Below are 15,149 nucleotides of genomic sequence, written 5' to 3' on the forward strand. Positions count from 1 at the left end.
TTGTCACGTAGTAAAAACTTTACATGGAATTGGGCTGATCTACTGAGTACGTTTCTCAGTAGTGGGTTAAATATGTAGCCTAGCCTGCTTGTAAAAACTGCAGGACAATAAGATGTGATACATACATTCAATATCCTGGTTATTATATGAGCAAAGTCTTGTATTTTATGGGACTTTTGCAAATCTAGCTCGAAGCACTTCAGATGGAAATACATTGCACCATACCTTGGAAAACGCAGCTCACAGAAGGCAATGTCTCACAATATTTGTTTAATAGATTTAAGTGCCATGTCAAATCCCAGATGAAATAAGAAGAATGAAGCAAGGTCGATAGAAGATGCTTTTTTAGAGTTAAGTTTGAACCAGTTGCTAGTGTAATCATTAGGCCTGGGTAACAACGGAAAAATTTGTTTCTAAAATCGATTCGTTTTTTGGGGGTTTTTGCGTTTCGATATTTAAAAGAATTCCGAATTTTTTCTTTTAAAAAGTTCGATATTTACGAAATTTCGTAAATGTGAAAAAAATTACGAAACAAAACGAAACAATAACGAATCGATTCGTTAATGGCGGACGCGACTGCGCAATACGCTAAAAAACCTCCAAATGGGACGGGGGAACTTCTGAAGCTTCCCTCTCCCTCTGTTGTTGACTGTCGGTGTGATACTATAATTTTTTTTCACTAATTAAACAAAAAAAACTATAAAACTTGCCCCAGACATGCGGAAATAATAACGAAACGACCTCAAACCGATAACGAAACGAATACATAACGAATCCGAAGCATTTACGAAACGAATTTAAAAATTCGTTTCGTTTTTAAGTTGCTCCAGAATGGTTCGTTATCGCTTCGTTATAAAAAAAATAACGAATTTTTAACGAATTACGAATTAACGAAATGAAACCGCCCAGCCCTAGTAATCATCCTGGGCTAGATGGCGAATTCAATCTGAGCCCAGTCTGAAAACACCAACCTTAAGACAATATTTCAGGGCCCACCACCAAGCTCTTGTTGACAGGGGGATTTCCCCAGATTCTAACAGTATTGGCACACACTGGGGGAATCGGAAAATGGCCCTAAAGAACTGTGATTGGTATTTCTCTATCTTAAGTGTTAAGCTACCACTCCAGATGCTGAATGCATACAGTAACTGGGTAGCTATCTTGGTGTTAAAACTTTAACAGTTGACTGTATATACCGACCTCCTTTGGTAATGCTAAAATGTAAAATGGCGGATCTGCTTGCTTGTGCTTTCAGGGAAGGTGTGTGAGTGGACCAGGACAGAGTTTGATGGAAAAGCAGCCCCAGATATTGAAAGCATCTAACCTGTTCTAAAGTATGCCCATCAAGGGGCCATCAGCATGGGGGATTTTTCCCCCCTCAAAAGCCATAATTGTAGACTTCCTGTGATTGAGGTATAGGTCATTCTGTGAGCAATAATTTAAGAATTTCCTTAAAAGGTAATTACTAATCCTGCCCTAGAGCATGAGATGATAGCAGAAGCAGAAGCAGCAGCATAGAGCAATAAGGTGATTTTCCTTGTTCTGAGCTTTGGCAAAGGTCTGAAAATTTCTTCTAAATAATTGATAAATAGGTTAAACAAGGTAGGGGCAAGGATGCAGCCTTGTCTGACTCTTTTGGACATGGATATTTCTCCAGAAAGTTGTCCCAGGTTGCCACATCTGATCTGTAGCTTACTGTCACTATACAGGGCCTTAATAAGAAATGTTTTATCATTCAAGGTCTTGTCCATTTTTCCCCATAGCTTATTTCTAGAGATGGAGTCAGATGCTGACTTCAAGTCCATGAAAGAAACGAACAGCTTACCCTGTAGCAGTCAGACATGTTTCTTGGCAAGATGAGAGAGCACTAAGCATGCAATGATCAATAGTTGAATAGTTCTTTCTAAATGCTGCTTGTGCCTGAGATATTGTGTTGTTTGATTCCAAGAGGGAAGAAAGTCTCAAACACACATAGCATTCATAGAGGTTACCTATTAATGAAAGCAGGCTAATCAGTCTGTAGCTCTCTAGATCTCTGGGTGGCCCTTTCTTATAAATAGGAGGAACCAAAATGGCTTGCTTCCAGCTAACAGAAATTTTGCCTCAATTATTGATATTAGTAAATAAGATGTCTAGTAAATAGGCCTGGGCGGTTTTGTTTCGTTAATTCGTAATTCGTTAATAATTTGTTAATTTTTCCAATTACAAAACGATAATGAACCATTCTGGAGCAATTATTTAAAAAAACGAATTTTTAAATACGTTTTGTAAATGCTTCGTATTTCGTTATTGTATTCGTTTCGTTATTGTTCCGAGATCGTTTCGTTATTATTTCCGCATGTCTGGGCCAGTTTTATGGTTTAATTAGTGAAAAAAAATTATAATATCACACCAACAGTCAAGAACAGAGGGAGAGGGAAGCTTCAGAAGTTTTTGGAGGTTTTTTAGCGTATTTCGCGGTCGCGTCCGCCATTAACGAATCGATTCGTTATTGTTTCGGAAATCGATTCGTTAATTTTTTACCATTTACGAAATTTCGTAAATATCGAACTTTTTAAAAGGAAAATTTTGTAATTATTTTAAATATCGAAACAAAAAAACCCCCTAAATACAAATCGATTTTAGAAACAAATTTTTGCGTTGTTACCCAGGCCTACTAGTAAAGGTACCCACCAGTGTTGATTAGTTTTAATGAGTTCAGCGGGGACTTGAATAGTCTTTAATCAAAGTTCTTGCGAGACTACTTTTTTGGCCTTTTACAATAAATAATAGGCAGATGAGAAGGCAGTATTTAGTTAGTTATTACTGTATTTATAAATTACTTTCCCACTCAACAGTGTTCTCAAAGTGCTATCAAATAATTTCACAAAGCAAAACTAGAATAAAAACAAAACATTATTTTAAAAATAGACTAAAAACCATGTTAACATCCAAAGATCAGAGCAAATAATACATTTTGACTCTTTATCATAACATTACCAATCTAACTGTTCAGCATTATGAAACAAAGAAAAGGACATCCAATGAAGAACTCATATTCAAGGCAGACTAATGGAGGAAGGTTATTTATTTATTTATCGTGTCATCAGCAACCATTGTTTTACAATTCTAACAGAGCAAAACAAACACAGAGATTAAAATGAAAAAGAAAAAAAAGAAAAAAAAACCACACAGATTTTGTAAATTTGGTATTTGGTTAAATGTCCTTTGACCAGTATCTGGCCACTTGGAGTGCCTCTGGGGTTGCCGCAAGAAGGTCCTCCATCGTGCATGTGGCAGGGCTCAGGGTGCATTGCAGCAGGTGGTCAGTGGTTTGTTCTTCTCCGCACTCGCATGCCGAGGATTCCACCCTGTAGCCCCATTTCTTAAGATTGGCTCTGCATCTCGTGGTGCCAGAGCGCAATCTGTTCAGCGCCTTCCAAGTCGCCCAGTCTTCTGAGTGCCCAGGGGGGAGTCTCTCATCTGGTATCACCCATGAATTGAGGTGCTGGGTTTGGGCCTGCCACTTTTGGACTCTCGCTTGCTGGGGTGTTCCAGCGAGTGTCTCTGTAGTTCTAAGAAAGCTATGTCTTGATTTAAGTCGTTGACGTGCTGGCTGATACCCAAACAGGGGATGAGCTGGAGATGTCTCTGCCTTGGTCCTTTCACTATTGGCTGCTACTTCCCGGCGGATGTCAGGTGGTGCAATACCGGCTAAGCAGTGTAATTTCTCCAGTGGTGTGGGTCGCAGACACCCCGTGATAATGCGGCATGTCTCATTAAGAGCCACATCCACTGTTTTAGTGTGATGAGATGTGTTCCACACTGGGCATGCATACTCAGCAGCAGAGTAGCATAGCGCAAGGGCAGATGTCTTCACTGTGACTGGTTGTGATCCCCAGGTTGTGCCAGTCAGCTTTCGTATGATGTTGTTTCTAGCGCCCACTTTTTGTTTGATGTTCAGGCAGTGCTTCTTGTAGGTCAGAGCACGGTCCAAAGTGACTCCCAGGTATTTGGGTGCGCTGCAATGCTCCAGTGGGATTCCTTCCCAGGTAATCCTCAGAGCTCGGGATGCTTGTCTGTTCTTAAGGTGAAAGGCACATGTCTGTGTTTTAGATGGATTAGGGATCAGCTGGTTTTCCCTGTAATAGGCAGTAAGAGCACCTAGAGCTTCGGAGAGCTTCTGTTCTACCATCTCAAAGCTCCCTGCTTGAGCAGTAATGGCACGATCGTCAGCATAGATGAAACTCTCTGTCCCTTCTGGCAGTGGCTGGTCATTTGTGTAGATGTTGAACATGGATGGAGCAAGCACGCTCCCCTGAGGCAGGCCGTTCTTCTGTTTCCGCCATCTGCTTCTCTGGCCCTGGAACTCAACAAAAAAGCTCCTGTTTTGTAGCAGGTTTCCTATCAGGCGGGTGAGGTGGTAGTCCTTTGTGATATTATACATTTTTCTCAGGAGGAGGCGGTGGTTCACAGTATCATAGGCTGCTGACAAGTCTATGAAGACAGCTCCTGTGATCTGCTGCCTTTCAAAGCCATCTTCTATGTGCTGGGTCAGGTTCAGCACTTGCGATGTGCAGCTTTTGCCTTTTCTGAAGCCAGCTTGCTGTGGGATCAGACAGGGGTCTATATTTTCCATAATTCTATGCAAAATAAGTCTCTCCAGAACTTTGTAGAGGTGGCACAACAGGGAGATTGGTCTGTAGCTTTTTGGGTCATTACGGTCTTTGCCTGGCTTCAAGATGGCGATGACTCTTGCTTTCCTCCAGATTTTGGGGATCTGACAGGATGCAGTGCAGTTGTTCATCAGCTCCAGCAGCCAGCGCCTTGCTTTTGGACCAAAGTTCTTGATTTGTTCCATCCGTAGATCATCCAAGCCAGCTGCTTTGCCATTCTTACATTTGTTGAGAGCCATGTCCAATTCAGTAGATGTAAAGGGTTCATGGAGGTTGTTGTTCTCAATCTCTGGTTGTCTGGCTATTGGTTTCTTTCCTACTTTGGTGGCAAGGTTGGGTTTCCCATTCTTCAGGAGTTGGTGTGCTATCTGATCTGCCTTTATGTTGGCATGGGTATTAGTTTGTGAGGGATCGTTGCTCAGCCGTCTCAGCAGCCTCCACGCCTTCTGGCTGCTCCTGCCCATGTCGACCTCTGTGATCAACTTGATCCACTGTTCTTTCTTGGCTTCAGAGATGGAGGACACAATGCTCTGCGCTGCCTGAAGGGTCTGCTCACTGAATGGGTCTTCGTTGTGGAGCCTGTAATAGTTTTCCAACAAGGCAGCTGTTTCAGGAGTAATGCCCTGGAGGTAGTGGGTTCTGCAGCCTCTCGGTATGGAGGCCCGTGAGCAGGTTTTCACTATTTCAATCTTAAAACCAAACTGATTGCCACAAAACAGTCTTCCCAACACATTTTCCTCTAGCTACAACTGAAGGAGTATAAAGCCACAGAGAACAGTTATATTTTATGTTTGCTGTTGACCAAAATCTTCTGTTTCCTCTGGATTAAGGTACAATTTATTCACTAACTTCCAATCCTTCACTGTATCCAGATCATGACTGGGAGTCATGGTCTGGCTCCTTGGCATCAATTGGCAAATATAGATAGAGCATAGGGTGAGGCCCAACTCAAAAATTCTGGATGAGCTTCTCAATTCACTTCATATGAATGTTAAAAAACCACGAGGCATCCTATAAGCTACTGGATATAAGATCAAGAAACAGTTTTTCAGCACTCAGCTTCTGGGAGTTTTAATCCAAATGGAACAGGAACCTATTTCCTCATTAATTTGCAAGTTTCTATTTGACTGCATTGTTTGAATGTAGTTTCACACAATATATATATATATATATATATATATATATATATATATATATATACATACATACATACATACATACACACACACACACACACACATACAACCTATGAATTTCTAGAGACAAATTTCTTTTTAGTGTTGCTGAAACCATCTGCCCTCACACATTAGATCCCATCACATATTAGGGATGGGATCTAAAGTTTTCCAAAGAGCAAAGGCCCAGAATGAATTACCAAGGTGCACTTCCCTACACATGAACTCTCCACACTACTCTGACCAGCAGCAGCTCACACTCCATGACCCCCAAGTCCCCACATACATACACACACACACACACACACACACACACGGTTCAGCTGTTCAGCCAGAGTCAGTTTTCAGCAGTGAATCTCGAGGGCTTCCATGGTCTTTCCCCTTTCTCTCTCTCTCTCTTCACTAAAATGCTACATTGTGTCCCCAGCACCTCAATTTCCCAAACCGCAGCAACTATGGATGCCGTTCTCCTTTCCTGCTATTATTGTTAGTATTTTTCCTTCTGCGGGCATGCACTCGTGCAGAGGAGGTAAAATATAAAAGAACAAGGTGAATAACAATTTCCGTCTCATACTCTGCCATTGCAAGACTCTCTCCCCTTCATCTCTTTTTCTGTTCTTTCTCTATAAACCTCCACCAAGCAACACATCTTTGTGTGTGTGTGTGTGTGTGTGTGTGTGTATGCACACCCCTCTGGTGGCACAGCAGATTAAACTGCTGAGCTGCTGAACTTGCTGACCGAGGGCCCTTCCACACAGCCCTATATCCCAGAATATCAAAGCAGTAAATCCCACATTACCTGAGTGTGGACTCAGATAACCCAGTTCAAAGCAGATATTGTGGGATTTTCTGCCTTTATATTCTGGGATATAGGGTTGTATGGAAGGGCCCCAAAAGGTTGGCAGTTCGAATCCGGGGAGTGGGGTGAGATCCCGTTGATAGCCCAAGCTTCTGCCAACCTAGCATTTTGAAAACATGCAAATGTGAGTAAATCAATAGGTACCGCTTCTTTGGGAAGGTAACAATGCTCCATGCAGTCATGCTGGTCACATGATCTTGGAGGTGTCTCCAGACAACGTCAGCAGTTTTGGCTTAGAAATGGAAATGGGCACCACCCCCCAGAGTCAGACACAACAAGACTTAATGCCAGTGGAAACCTTTACCATAGATATAGACATAGATAATTATTCTACTCTATAAAATGAAGGCAAATGTACTTGAAACTATAAAATCCAATAACCAGAGTTGGGACATAATCTGTGGGACAGAAGTCCATCCTGGATCTTAGCGGGAGTCCAGCTGCCAGCTGTCCATCAGTTCCTCTTCAGGGAACTCAGCTATCTGTGAGACAAAGATCCAGGATAAAATTTTGATTACAATCCCATCAATCCTAACCCAGTTTCAAATTGGCCAGCCAGGGTATGGTTTTTATGATGTTAATTGATTTTAATGTTTTATTATTTGTTGTTATTTTTTTTACTGTGTCTGTTTTATTTGTAATCCTTGGGCTTGTCCCTCTGTAAGCCACCCCGAGGCCCTTCGAGGAGATGGAGGTGGGGTATAAAAATAAAATTATTATTATTATTATTATTATTATTATTATTATTATTAACAAATATACATCTTTGAGACTCTTCCTTTGTTGCCTGGCATGGGGACAACAACTCCCATTTTGTTCTTCAGCAGGGTCCAATATTTGCATAACCCTGTCAGATCACCTTTTGGACTCATCATTGTTTCCTACATTCCAACACTACCCACCCAGCTTCTGTTGTTTGGCTTCAACCTGTTGAGATTCTTGGTTCTTGATTCATCATCCTCAGTTAGCAGGTTGTAAGGCGTCCCTCAGCTATCCACTGGATTTAGAAAACTACAAGTACAAATTTTGGCGTCACTAGAAAAGTTGGATTGGCTCCTTTCTTGTCATTTCATCAATACATGGACTCCTTTTTCTTCCAAAAGGCCTTTGAAATGGCCTTTTAAAAAGAAAAAGCCTTTTAGCATGTCACAGTATTTCTGTCCTTTTCATTTAAAGGGAGATGTTTAAAATGGTTTTAATCCTACAGACAGTGTAATACCATTTTATAATACTTTTTGTATGGTTTTATCTAAATGTGTTTATACTTGTATTTATTTTTATCTTCTAAGCTACCTTGAGTCCCAGCTTTGGGGAAAAGGCAGGATATAAATACAATAATATAACACTAATGGCTTGTATTAATGTTCAGAGATGTTAAAATATCTAAATGATGCCCTACCATAGTGGTAAGTGTATTGTGTATTGTCTAAATCTAAATGATTGGTGGTTGCCTACCTTCTGAAAAATAAACAATGTGAGTTTGGCTACCTTCATAATTTTTGGGTTAGCCTGCATTTAAACGACTTTCAGATGCATTTCAGCTTCTCAGAAGTGGTGGAAATTCCATGTTGAAATATTGCTTCCTGTCAACACAAGTTTCAGTCCTCTGTATTTCTGCTTCTTGTCACTACTTTTCCAATCTTGAAGTCTTTGGCTGATGGCTATAGCCACACACACACACACAAACATCTTGACAAAGCAGTAACTGATTGTATAGCCTTAAGTGCGGTTAAAAGTTTATTGAAAAACAAATGTGTGAGGGTTTCTTTGCAGTTTCATTTCCCTGAAGCAACCGACAGAGCAAACATATCTTGATCTCTGCGAAGTAATTAAGTCTAGAAAGGAAAACAAAATGATAGTGTTTGCTTTCTAATGTAACCAGGCTAAACACATATTTTATGAGCAGAGACATAAATCTTTGCATGTGGGGGATAAAGGCAGAACAGACATCAATGAACGACATGTTAAATCATGCCTTTAATAATAATCTTTTTCATGGATGTATGATAGGCAGACTCACTCCCTTCTAGCACAAAGCATGGTGGCAATGATAGAAATGCATTATGACATTTATTTGACGGCTGAGAAAGACCAAACGGATCACTTACAGTACTGACATGTGGGGAGAAGGCTCCCGTGAGGAAGAGATTGAAAAAGAAATCTCATTCTAGCAAAAATGCTTCAGTTCACTTTGAAACTATTCTCACTATATCACAGAGCCATGGCAAATCTGTAACAAAATTTGAAATGAAATGTACATTTACTAAATTTTCCTTTTTTTTCCTATGTTTTTATTGCCCTTTGCTGCTGCACTGGGCATTGCTTATACAGTTGATTAAAATACTATCTTAATCTAATCAGTTGATTATTGTTCATTGACGTTATTCAATTCAAACTACAACTTGCTTATTCAGATTGTAGAAAACTACAATCTAGTTGCACCAAACTATTTCAGATCATGCACACTTACAAATATTTTTAAGGATATTTCTAGAAGGTAGTTATATCCGTCTGTTGCAGAAAAAGTTCCGTAGTACCTTAGAAGTTGACAAATTTTATTTGATATAAACATTCATGGACTCCAGACTACTTCTCCAATTGTACAGAGTATAATCTCAGTGAGAGAAGAAAGATATATAATGCACAGTGATAATTATTAACAGGTCTGTTTTAGGTTCATTTAGAGCTTTTTGTTTTTTCATGTCAGAAGCGACTTGATAAACTGCAAGTTGCTTCTGGTGTGAGAAAATTGGCTGTCTGCAAGGACGTTGCCCAGGAGATGCCCACTGTCTGCAAGGACATTGCTCAGGGGATGCCCTGATGTTTTCGATTTTTATTTAATTAGAATTTTATTAATTTTTATATAGATTACAACGAAAGAGTGAGAACAATAAAGTATAGGAAAGTGAGAAAATAAAGAAAAAAAGAGAAAAAAGAAGAAACAAAAAAGTATACTAAAATCCCAAATAACCCCTAAAAAAAATTCTACAAAAATACACAAAAAACACCACCCCCCCCCCAAAAAAAAAACAAAAAAAAATGACTTCCATTCCATCTTCTTGGGTCATATCGTCTTATTATTCAAAAATATAAAATAAGTTTAAAAAGAAATTGTCTCTCTTGTTTCTTATTTTCCCAAATTGTCCAGATATTCATGGAGATTATCCCAATTCGTTCTTCTTAGTATCATACCTGTATTTTTCTTCAACAAAAACATCAATTCATCCATGTCCTTTATTTCTCTGATTTTTTTCCACCCATTCCTGTACGGGTGGTACTGAGTCTTTCTTCCATTCTCTAGCAAAAACAATTCTAGTGGCAGTCGTCATATATGTAAAAAGTTTATCCTCTTGTTCCGTCAGTTGTAGATCTAAATCTGTAAAACCTAACAAATAATACTCCGGTTTTCTTATAAATGTTCTTTTTAAAATCTTTTGTATCTCTTCATGAATTACCCTCCAAAACTTTACTGCCTCTTTGCAAGTCCACCACATATGGTAGAAGGAGCCAACCTGTTCCAGGCATTTCCAGCACTTATCAGAAACTGTTTTATACATTTTAGCCAATTGTTTCAGTGTGGTGTACCATCTGTGGAACATTTTTATCCAATTTTCTTTTAAATCCATTGCATATGTATATTTTAATTTTTTGTTCCACATCTGTTCCCACTCTCTCATTTGAATTGGTCTTCTTAAATTTTGAGCCCACTTTATCATACAGTTTTTAACCTGTTCTTTTTCAGTCAGCCAGGTAAGTAATATGTTATAAATATTCGATATTACTTTCTTTTCTAATTTTAAATTTTTATCCCATGCTTTTTCCTCCCAAGAGAAGCCAAATTTTTTATCTTGATTGTAATATTCTTTAATTTGCATATAATGTAACCAAGTAATATTAGAAAATTTTTGTTTTAATTCCTCATAAGTCTTAACATTGTTTGTATCTTTATTTAACAAATCTTTGTAGGTTGGCCATTTTCTCCATCCTAAAAGTCTTCGCTGATTTGCCTCCATAGGAGAGACCCATAAAGGTGTTTTAGAATAAAAATATCTTTTATATTTTTGCCATACTCTTAATAGGGATGCTCTCACAAAGTGGTTACCAAAACTCTTTTCTTTCTTTTCCCTTTCGTACCATAAATAAGCATGCCATCCTACTCTTAAGTCATTTCCTTCTATAGTTAAAAAGTCTTCTTTGTTCAACAATATCCAATCCTTTATCCATATCAACGCACATGCGTCATGATATGCTTTAAAATCTGGGAGGCCCAGCCCTCCTCTATTCTTCTTATCAATCAAATTATCATACTTTATTCTTGGTCTTCCTCCGGCCCATATAAATTTCAATATTTCTTTTTTCCATTTTATAAAAAGTGTTTGGCTTCTAATTATCGGGAGGTTTTGAAAAAGGAACATCAGTTTCGGTAATACATTCATCTTAATCAAAGATATACGGCCTTCAGATGTATCCACTTTTGTAAGTCCTTTTGTATTTTTTCCCAGACTTCTTCATAGTTATTCTTTAGTAATTGTCCATTTTTTGTCGTGATCCATATGCCTAAATATTTAAATTTCTTGACTATTTCCAGACCTGTTTGCTCTTTAATCATATCTTGTTTTTTCTTTTCTACATTTTTCGTTAATAACTTTGTTTTTGACATATTGATTTTAAATCCTGCAACTGACCCAAACTCTTTTATCTTCTGCATCCATCTTAATATATTTTTACTTGGTTCTTCCATTATCCTAAGTACATCATCCGCAAAGGCTCTTATTTTGTATTCATATTTACCAACTTTGGATCCCTGTATCATTTGGTCTTCTCTTATTGCCTTCATTAATGGTTCTAATGCCATTATAAATATAAGTGGGAACAGGGGACATCCCTGTCTAGTTCCCTTCAGTATATCAAACTCTTCTGTTGTTTGAACATTTCTTCTTAGTTTAGCCTTTTGTAAATCATATATTGCTTTTATTGCATTAGTAAATTTATCTCCCATGTCCAGTTCTTGTATTAATATCTTAAAGAAATCCCAATTTAGGTTATCAAAAGCCTTCTCTGCGTCCAAGGCTAGTATGGCAAATTCTTTTTGATGATTCTGTTCATAATATTCTATTAGATCCAATACTAGCCTTATGTTATCCTTCATAAATCTATTTGGTAGAAATCCTGTTTGGTCTTCTTCAATCCAGTTTCTTAAGAATTTTTTTACTCTCTCTGCCAATATGTTCACCAAAATCTTATAGTCCGTATTTAAGAAAGAAATTGGTCTGTAATTTTTAATCTCCGTCTCACAGGTTCCTTCCTTATGAATCAGTACTATTTCTGCCTTCGTCCAAGTTTCCAGAATTTTCTGTTCAGTCATCACTTCATTTAATACCTTTTTTAATAAAGGTATCAATTCTTGTTTAAATGTTCTATAAAATCCAGCTGTATATCCATCTGGACCCGGAGCTTTGTCTGGGTCCATCTTTTGAATTGCCTTCTCAATTTCCTCCTCTGATATCTCTTTATTCAATTGATCCCTTGTTTCCTCATCCTCTTTCTGAAACTTAAATTTATTTATATAGGCCATTATTTCTTCTTTATCTATACAATCTTTTGACTATAATTGTTTGTAATATTTCCTGAACTCCTCCATTATTTCTTTATCTGTTGAGATGATTTTATTTTCCACTTTAATCTTCATGATTTGTCTAGATTCATGAATGATTGTTGTTTTTTTTCGCACTTGCCTGGCTAGCCATTTTCCAGGTTTATTCGCATTTTCAAACGTTTGTTGTTTCAAAAATTTAATTTGATTAGCTTGAAATTTCAATTCCAAATGATTCTTCTTTTGTTTTAATATCTTCAGTTTCTTTTCCAGTTGTGCCTTCTCAGGCTTCTTTTTTAATTCCTTCTCCATATTCATTATATCATTTGTTAAGTCTTTAATTTCTTTATTCCTTTCCCTATTCTTTTTGGAGTTATGTTGAATAAAATGTCCTCTCAGGACTGCTTTCATTGCATCCCATGTTATTTGTGCATTTGTCAGCTTCGTATCATTAATTTCCAAGTAATTTTGAATTATTCTTTTGTAATTAGATCTATCCACTTCTGTTTTTATCAGGTTTTCATTCAGTCTCCATCTTCTCACTCCCTCTCTTTGAAATATAATTAACTCCATTGGGCAATGGTCCGATAGATCTCTAGGGAGGATGAGAGCATCCTGCACTTTTGTCATTAATTTTTTTGTAATCCATATCATGTCAGTTCTCCACCAAGACTGATGCCTGTGAGAATAAAATATATAATCCTTCTTTTCCGCATTTCTTATCCTCCAAATATCTTCCAAGTCCAGCTCTTTTTTTAAGTCCAAAATTTTTTGGTGTAGGGTACTTGTTTCTATTCCCCCCTTTTTCTTTACTTTCGTCTTATCCAATTGAGGTTGCACCACTCCATTAAAGTCTCCAAGCAATAAAAGTTCATCATACTCAGCCTGTTCTAGGTTGTTTTGCAAAAATTCAAGGAAGGATGACTTAGGTCCATTTGGTGCATATATATTACATATCAATAGTTTTGTGTTTCCAATAAGAATTTTAACTGCGAAGCATCTGCCTTCTTGATCCTTGAATAGTAATTCCGATACCAAGTTATCTTTTATATATAATACTACTCCTTCTTTTTTCTTTTCAAATGAAGAGTGATACATTTTCCCTAATTTTTTCTCAGCGAGATGGGATATATGCTTATGACATATATGTGTTTCCTGGAGAGCTATTATGTCGTATTTCTGCCTTTTCAACTTGTTAAAGATTTTTGTCCTTTTCTGGGGTGAGTTCAAGCCATTAATGTTGTTCGAAAAACATTTTATTTGCCGCTCCATCATGCTACTCATTATTATCTAAGTCCAAACCGCCTATACCAAGATCCATTTCCGAAATCGCTGTTGCCGTTGCCTCAATTCCAGCTAAATCTCTTTCCGATGCTCTAATTGCCGCAAATTTTCTTTCTCTACACGACAGTAATTTATATTCTTCTGGTGAGACATATCTTGCCTTCTTACTTCAATTTCCATTTCGATTTCTCGGTGATGATTGTTTCTTCTCTCCTTTCTCCCCCTTCTCACTTTTTTCTCCATTGCCTCCTTCCTCCTCTTCTCTCATCAATGTATCGTAGAAGACTTTTGCTTTCTGTTCCGTTGTTAACCAGTAACGCTCCTCCTTATATGTCACCATTATACCCTCGTGTCTCTCCCATCTATATCTGACTCCTCTCTTCTTCAATTCATCTGTTAGAAAGTAGTATTTCTTCCTTCTATTAAGTGTCATTTGTGGATATACTTTAAGAACTGGAATTTTCACTCCTTTATATTGTAATGGATCTTTATTTGTCTTCCACAATATCTCATCCCGTAATTTCTTCTTTGTAAATTGGACTATCACGTCTCTTGGTGTTTTGTGTTTCCTAGAGTAGAATGAGGAAACTCGGTATATTTGATCCACCTCTTGTTTTTGATTTTTTACCATCCTTGTGGGAGGCTTCTCTCATGTCCCTGCATGGGGAGCAGGAGCTGACAGAGGGAGCTCATCCGAGCTCTCCCGGATTCAAACCTCCAAGATGTAGGTCTTCAGTCCTGCTGGCACATGGGTTTAACCCATTGCACCACTGGGGACTTCTGTTGAGAGTTGATAAGTACAGATCTCGATTGAGGTCAGCAAGAGTCTTTGTTGGTCCTTAGTAGGCATCCAAACATAGTTGTTTGCATAGTAGAGGTGAAAATAAATTCACATTCCTTGTGGAAGAAGGGCGGAGTAGAAATGAAGGAAAAATTATTATTATTATTATTATTATTATTATTCTGAATATGGTAGAGAAAAGGTTTTGCCTAGGCCTAGTAATATGAGCAGTAAACCCTGCTCATATTACTAGGCTTGGGCAAAACCTTTTAAACCACCTGCAGTATAACACAACTGAAGAAGGATTTACATCAAGAGTGTTGGATGGTAGAACAATTGTATCCTAAAACATACAAAAGTGGTGGCAACACAGAGAAGTTGGTGACAAAAAGTCTTTGTTCCTGTACAAGTCAAGGGAGACAAATTTAAACTGCTTGACATATTATTTTCTTTTTATCAATAAATTTTTATAGTATTTAACAGGGAAAAACATGTAGAGAAATATCTAAATCATCTGAAGATCAAAATCAAACACACTGTTAAATTAAGCAAACTAAACACATTGAAATTAAACACATGACAACACATTACTCTATAAACCCATATCATCCTTTTTCTGCTGTTTCCCTTTAAGATCTTTATTTACAGTTCTTGTGTTCAAGGATATCCCTCGAGGTGCGAGACAGTATGTCCTGGAACACTCATGCATTGTCCTACCAGGTTTTGAATACTGAATATGCCTCGAAAGAATGGTTGTTTGTTCTATGTAAAATACTGTTAGCAAAAATAAATGGCATAAGTA

General features: G+C 37.8%; 1 pseudogene; it reads right to left on the minus strand.

Moving 5' to 3' along the window:
* Window positions 1–13,906, minus strand: part of LOC137097003 (uncharacterized) — a 57,751-nt pseudogene extending 43,845 nt beyond the window's left edge.
* Window positions 13,907–15,149: the final 1,243 nt, after the last annotated feature.

This window comes from Anolis sagrei, chromosome 1, assembly GCF_037176765.1.
Source record: "Anolis sagrei isolate rAnoSag1 chromosome 1, rAnoSag1.mat, whole genome shotgun sequence".
In the NCBI taxonomy this organism is placed as follows: domain Eukaryota; kingdom Metazoa; phylum Chordata; class Lepidosauria; order Squamata; family Dactyloidae; genus Anolis; species Anolis sagrei.